Source organism: Gadus morhua, chromosome 4 (genome assembly GCF_902167405.1).
Source record: "Gadus morhua chromosome 4, gadMor3.0, whole genome shotgun sequence".
Lineage (NCBI taxonomy): Eukaryota > Metazoa > Chordata > Actinopteri > Gadiformes > Gadidae > Gadus > Gadus morhua.
In genome coordinates, this window is record NC_044051.1 from 28,699,192 (window position 1) to 28,706,974 (window position 7,783).

The window sequence follows — 7,783 nt, forward strand, 5'->3', positions numbered from 1 at the left end:
AATAAAAAAATATATATACTTAAGGTTAAATTCTTCTAATTAGGTTAGTATCTTTTAGCTAATTTATCAGCAATTTCATTGCCATATATTCCATGGTGGGCTGGAATCCAACAGAACTGAATAACTAAACCAAGGCTTATAATATTTAAAAGAAGATGCTTTACCTCTATCACCAAATCTTCACGTATTGAATTATTTGTTATAAAACTTAGTATCTACAACCCATCTATGAGCGGTTATTATTGTGGCCATCTCGATTGAGTATACTGATAAAGTCACCCACTCTATATCCATATCCTTTTTCAAATTCTGGAATATATATGCCAATACCACATTGTCCTTTGGGATCTTTAGAACCATCTGTAAATATTTTCAGGTATCCATAGAATGAAGTATTTAAATAACTTGAGCAGGCATTAGCAAAACTTTGCTTGGTGAGATGCTCGCTTTTTCGAAATGGAATAAGATGCAGCTGGGTAGGCGCTGAGAGGTGATGCATGAGGCATGATGGTGGCATGGCAGACAAGTAGAGGAGCATGATGGACTGGGATCTGATGAGGAAACAAAAAAAGATGATCTAACTTAAGATAAAATATACTCTGAAGTTTCCATTTTCTGCAAACAGAAGAGAAGGGGTTTAATTAAGGCTTTGTATCATTAGTAAGATAGACTGTGAATAACAAACGAAAAAATATAAAAGGCCTGGCTTAGTTTAAAGCCCACTCACCACGTCAAGGTGCAGGCCAAGAGTGGGAACATAGAACAAAGACTCACATCACAAACTCAGACAGTCACAACATGTAAAAAACATAAATACATGAAACATGCATATAAATACGAGACCAAAGACTCACATCACAAACTCAGACAGTCACAACATGTTAAAAACATATGAATACATGAAACATGTTTAAACAAGACCATAGACTCACATCACAAACTCAGACAGTCAAAACATGTATATGAATACGAGACACAATAGAACAAAGACTCACATCACAAACTCAGACAGTCACAACATGTAAAAAACATAAATACATGAAACATGCATATACAAGACCATAGACTCACATCACAAACTCAGACAGTCACAACATGTAAAAAAACTAAAAAATTCAGTTCAATGTTATTGCTTAAGAAACAGATTCCTTCCAACTAACTATTTTACGAAGAATGCAATCAATAATTTATATAAAAGTAAATGTTTACATATCGACCAGCAACGAAGTTGGAGTAGCCTACCCAAATATTGAATTGTAATACACCAACATTGTCAACTGTCATACATAGCTATAGTGCCCTATATAGTGGACCACTGAGAATTCGAACACCCTACAAAATGGCGTGCACCCTATTTAGTGCACTACATCCATGATAGGGAACGATTTCGAACACAGCTCCAATCAATCCCATTCAAAATTGCACACGTTCCCACGGCGACGTAGGGTAGGCTGCTCCTTCGCCTCTTCCAGGGAATCCTTAGGTTTGGCACTATCCACTCGCCATAGGGGGGGGGACACGTTTGTTGAGGGGGGGGGGAGACACGTTTGTAGGGGGGGGGGGGGCACGCTCGACAACGAGAGTTGGTTTTTATTGAACGAGACTTCAACACGGAACAGCTGCACGAAACGATGGTCACGTCACTCTCGGTGACGGTGTCGACAATAATGAACACACGAACAATGTTAATAGAACAACACACAACCACATAACATCCCGAACCCATTAGCCCCACTTAATCCTAACAACAAAACAAGTTAACAAAAGTCCCATTTGTCAACTGAGAACCCCAATTCCCAGAATCCGCCGCGGCTCCGGAACACGACGTAGCTTATATTCATCTTTATTATCTGAATGGGAAATGCAATATTTTAGGACAGATACACCATTAAACGCGTTTCTAATGACATTTCTAGCGAGAAATGTACATTTTCCTTACATAATCTTCAGTCAGTGAATGTGTATGATCTTTATTAATCTTTATTATCTGAATGGGAAATGCAATATTTTAGGACCGATTCACCGTTAAACGTGTTTCTAATAACATTTCTAGCGAGAAATATACTTTTTACTTGCATAATCTTCAGTCAGTGATTGTGTCTGATCTTTAGTTTTATAGTTATTAGGATTTGATCGGCTCGCTCGCATGTTTCAACGACGTCAGGTTGCTTTCGCTAAACTAGCAGCTCACGTGCTTCCTGCGTTTGTGTTATTAAACTGTTACTTTATGTAACTTTTAATGATATCATCTTGTTAGAAACACGTATATCTGAGAGCCAACCCAGTCGCCAAAAGCATACCTACGTTGACAGTGTACGTTTCGTGAACACTGGATTACGTCGCATTTCAACATAAAATAGCGTGTTATACACACACACACACACGCACGCACACGCACAGACACACACACACAAGCACACACAAGCACACACACGCACGCACAGACACACAGACACACACACACACACACACACACACACACACACACACACACACACACACACACACGCACACACGCACACGGTGCATTTCGCTGCTAAAACAACAACAAAAAAATATTCCCTCAAATATAATTACTTTCAAAACGTTGGCCAAAATGGCCAATAATATCATTTTTTATTTGGGATGCTTCTAGGACATTTTGGGTGGATTTTGAACGGTATGTGGGGGGCACGTTTTTTGCAGGACCTGGCAACCCTGCGCTGTTGCCCGAGATCTGGATCGGCGTGGTGCCGTCTCCTTTTGACCTTTTGACCCCAGACTTCTGGGGGAATAACTGAATCAATTCATTAGTCAATCAGAAGCATGTAAATATCTTCCCGGTGGCGTAAGAGGACGAACAAGGTGTCCTTCAACATCTACGCTTCCAGGCGATTGCAACGGTGCCACACATGAGCATATTCGAACATGTTTAATGGTAGTAATTAGCTGTCGAAATTGGAGGCCTTAATCAATACTGAGCAGCTATTGATTTGCTTCCCGATAAAGATTTGTCACAAATGACATGTTATTTAGCATCTACACGTTGAGCTGAGTCCAATGACACCAAGAACGACACTCTAGCTTATGGTAACATGTATTTTACATGGTACACCTAGGTCTAGGACATGATCTCGGTGTAGCAAGAGGCCGAGCTTGATCTCATTGGACTCAGCTTAACGTGTAGATGCTAATTAACATGTAATCTGTCAAAAATCTCCATCGGGAAGCAAATCTATAGCTGGTCATTATTGATAAAGGCCTCCAAAATCGACAGCTAATTACTACCCCGAAACATATTCAAATATGATCATGTGTGGCACTGTTGCAATCGTCTCGAAACGTAGATGCAAAGGACACCTTGTTTGCTCTGTTGCACGACCGGGAAGATATTTTCATACTTCTAATGGATTGATTCATATTTTAAGGTTCTCGGAGTGAGACTTTAAGTGTCTGCAGCAGAAGTGTTGAGACGAAAGATGATATCAAGAGATTTATAGAATATTCCCATTCACATTATGATTCTTCGTCGTAACATCCGACCAAACATCCTTTACATTCACAGAGCGAAGATTATGAAAGTCCAGGCTCAGCAAGTGCTCCATCTCGTTGCACCTGCACCCAGCGGCTCGCTTGCAAGATTTTGGCCTGAAGTTCTTCCCAGACCTATACCCTAACAGTCCAATATGCATATCTGAGAATCAGGCCTCTCTTCAATAATGACAAAATGTAATGAGAGAAATACAGATTCACTTTTTGTTATCTCATAAGCGGCGTGGTGCCGGCTCCTTTTGACCTTTTGACCCCAGACTTCAAAGACGTGGCCACAGGCCAGCGGTGTCTACACACATTAAGCCACAAATGTACACCTCCATCCCGCAAAAAATGGGGCCTAGAATCTAACCTCTGTCTTATGTACATTGAATGTACTGTTGGAGGTCACGCCCCTTTTCCAGCCTTTTCGAGATAGCTAGGGATGCTAAAATGTTGACACACATTTCCCGGGGCCCCGAGAACGACATATGCAAGATTTGTAGTTCTAGCCCATAGAGAAAAAAAGTTTTCCCAAATGGACTGTCATTTGGACAAAGCCCCTTCAGAAGTGTTGCTTGCGAGACCTAATGGTTCAGAATGTGGTGGAAAAAAAGTTTTTGAGATAGGAAGGTCCTACCGCCCTGAAATTTGAATACCATATGCTAGGGCCTAACTGGGACCCCCGCACCGAAACTTGGCCCGGTCGGACCCCGAGTGCAGGAAGGGGGGGCCTGGACTTTCATAATCTTCGCTCTGTGAATGTAAAGGATGTTTGGTCGGATGTTACGACGAAGAATCATGATGTGAATGGGAATATTCTATAAATCTCTTGATATCATCTTTCGTCTCAACACTTCTGCTGCAGCCACTTAAAGTCTCATTCCGAGAACCTTAAAATATGAATCAATCCATTAGAAGTATGAAAATATCTTCCCGGTGGTGCAACAGAGCAAACAATGTGTCCTTTGACATCTACGTTTCGAGACGATTGCAACAGTGCCACACATGATCATATTTGAATATGTTTCGGGGTAGTAATTAGCTGTCGATTTTGGAGGCCTTTATCAATAATGACCAGCTATAGATTTGCTTCCTGATGGAGATTTTTGACAAATTACATGTTAATTAGCATCTACACGTTAAGCTGAGTCCAATGAGATCAAGCTCGGCCTCTTGCTACACCGAGATCATGTCCTAGACCTAGTTGTACCATGTAAAATACATGTTACCATAAGCTAGAGTGTCGTTCTTGGTGTCATTGGACTCAGCTCAACGTGTAGATGCTAAATAACATGTCATTTGTGACAAATCTTTATCGGGAAGCAAATCAATAGCTGCTCAGTATTGATTAAGGCCTCCAATTTCGACAGCTAATTACTACCATTAAACATGTTCGAATATGCTCATGTGTGGCACCGTTGCAATTGCCTGGAAGCGTAGATGTTGAAGGACACCTTGTTCGTCCTCTTACGCCACCGGGAAGATATTTACATGCTTCTGATTGACTAATGAATTGATTCAGCTATTCCCCCAGAAGTCTGGGGTCAAAAGGTCAAAAGGAGACGGCACCACGCCGGGGTGGATCCAGATCTCGGGCAACAGCGCAGGGTTGCCAGGTCCTGCAAAAAACGTGCCCCCCACATACCGTTCAAAATCCACCCAAAATGTCCTAGAAGCATCCCAAATAAAAAATGATATTATTGGCCATTTTGGCCAACGTTTTGAAAGTAATAATATTTGAGGGAATATTTTTTTGTTGTTGTTTTAGCAGCGAAATGCAACGTGTGCGTGTGTGCGTGTGTGTGTGTGTGTGTGTGTGTGTGTCTGTGCGTGCGTGTGTGTGCTTGTGTGTGCTTGTGTGTGTGTGTCTGTGCGTGTGCGTGCGTGTGTGTGTGTGTATAACACGCTATTTTATGTTGAAATGCGACGTAATCCAGTGTTCACGAAACGTACACTGTCAACGTAGGTATGCTTTTGGCGACTGGGTTGGCTCTCAGATATACGTGTTTCTAACAAGATGATATCATTAAAAGTTACATAAAGTAACAGTTTAATAACACAAACGCAGGAAGCACGTGAGCTGCTAGTTTAGCGAAAGCAACCTGACGTCGTTGAAACATGCGAGCGAGCCGATCAAATCCTAATAACTATAAAACTAAAGATCAGACACAATCACTGACTGAAGATTATGCAAGTAAAAAGTATATTTCTCGCTAGAAATGTTATTAGAAACACGTTTAACGGTGAATCGGTCCTAAAATATTGCATTTCCCATTCAGGTAATAAAGATTAATAAAGATCATACACATTCACTGACTGAAGATTATGTAAGGAAAATGTACATTTCTCGCTAGAAATGTCATTAGAAACGCGTTTAATGGTGTATCTGTCCAAAAATATTGCATTTCCCATTCAGATAATAAAGATTAATATAAGCTACGCCGTGTTCCGGAGCCGCGGGGGATTCTGGGAATTGGGGTTCTCAGTTGACAAATGGGGCTTTTGTTAACTTGTTTTGTTGTTAGGATTAAGTGGGGTTAATGGGTTCGGGATGTTATGTGGTTGTGTGTTGTTCTATTAACATTGTTCGTGTGTTCATTATTGTCGACACCGTCACCGAGAGTGACGTGACCATCGTTTCGTGCAGCTGTTCCGTGTTGAAGTCTTGTTCAATAAAAACCAACTCTCGTTGTCGAGCGTGCCCCCCCCCTACAAACGTGTCTCCCCCCCCTTCAACTAACGTGTCCCCCCCCCCCCCCCCCCCCCCCCCCCCCCCCCCCCCCCCCCCCCTACATTCGTGTGTCGTCCCCCCCCCTCAACAAACTTGTCTCCCCCCCCCCCCCCCCCCCCCTCCCCGGTCAACAACAGTCTCCCCCCCCCCCTAAACAATCGTGTCCACAATTTGCTGCGAAAGCCGTGAAACCCAAACCCCGAAACCCGCCTCCACAGCGGCACACGTGGATACTGTAGGTATAACACGCTATTTTTTACGTTGAAATGCTACGTATCCAGTGTTCATGGAAGCGTACACCGTATACGTTTTTTCTTGGCGACTGGGTTGGTGTGTGCGTGTGTGTGTGTGTGTGTGTGTGTGTGTGTGTGTGTGTGTGTGTGTGTGTGTGTGTGTGTGTGTGCGTGTGTATAACACGCTATTTTATGTTGAAATGCGACGTAATCCAGTGTTCACGAAAACGTACACTGTCAACGTATGCTTTTGGCGACCGGGTTGGCTCTCAGAGATACGTGTTTCTAACAAGATGATATCATTAAAAGTTACATAAAGTAACGGTTTAATAACACAAACGCAGGAAACACGTGAGTTGCTAGTTTAGCGAAAGCAGCGTCCCTAACAACCTGACGTCGTTGAAACATGCGAGCGAGCCGATAAAATCTTCCTAATAACTATAAAACTAAAGATCAGACACAATAACTGACTGAAGATTATGCAAGTAAAAAGTATATTTCTCGCTAGAAATGTTATTAGAAACACGTTTAACGGTGAATCGGTCCTAAAATATTGCATTTGCCATTCAGATAATAAAGATTAATAAAGATCATACACATTCACTGACTGAAGATTATTCAAGGAAAAAGTAAATTTCTCGCTAGAAATGTCATTAGAAACATGTTTAATGGTGAATCTGTCCTAAAATATTGCATTTCCCATTCAGTTAATGCTGGGTTTTGCGTATCATGTGCACGCGAAATGGTCATTTGGCGTATGTACTGCACGCATTTTGAAAGTGTCAAACCGTGCGATCTGTACGCATATTGGTGAGACTGGGTTGAATGAGCACATGCCACTGACTGAAGTGATCTATTGCTTTTATACAAAGGTTACTGTTATGGCGAAACGAAAGTCATAGACACACTACATTTAAAAAGAAACCAAGAAAGTCAAAGTAGCCGTTTTATTAAAGACTACCCAAAAGTAGTCCCTCCTGGCTGCCTTCAAAATGCACGACGGTCGCTATGCAACACACTTTAGCGTCCCTCCGAGAGAACGGTTGTAACGGTTTCCACTTCAAGGCGCGGAGTGATACTTTCACAAAATGAATGGGCGTCATAGCAGTTATGTATACGCTCATTATACAACAGTTAGGAACCAATCAGATCGCTGGATTTAGGCCCCCCGTTGTATAACTATGCATATATCTATGCATGCAATTCTACGCGAGCCATGTGCATTTGTTTACGGCTCCGGGCAATCGTAAACCACGCCTCAAAAACGAGAAAATGAATGTGTGGTTCTCAGACCTCTTCTCAATGT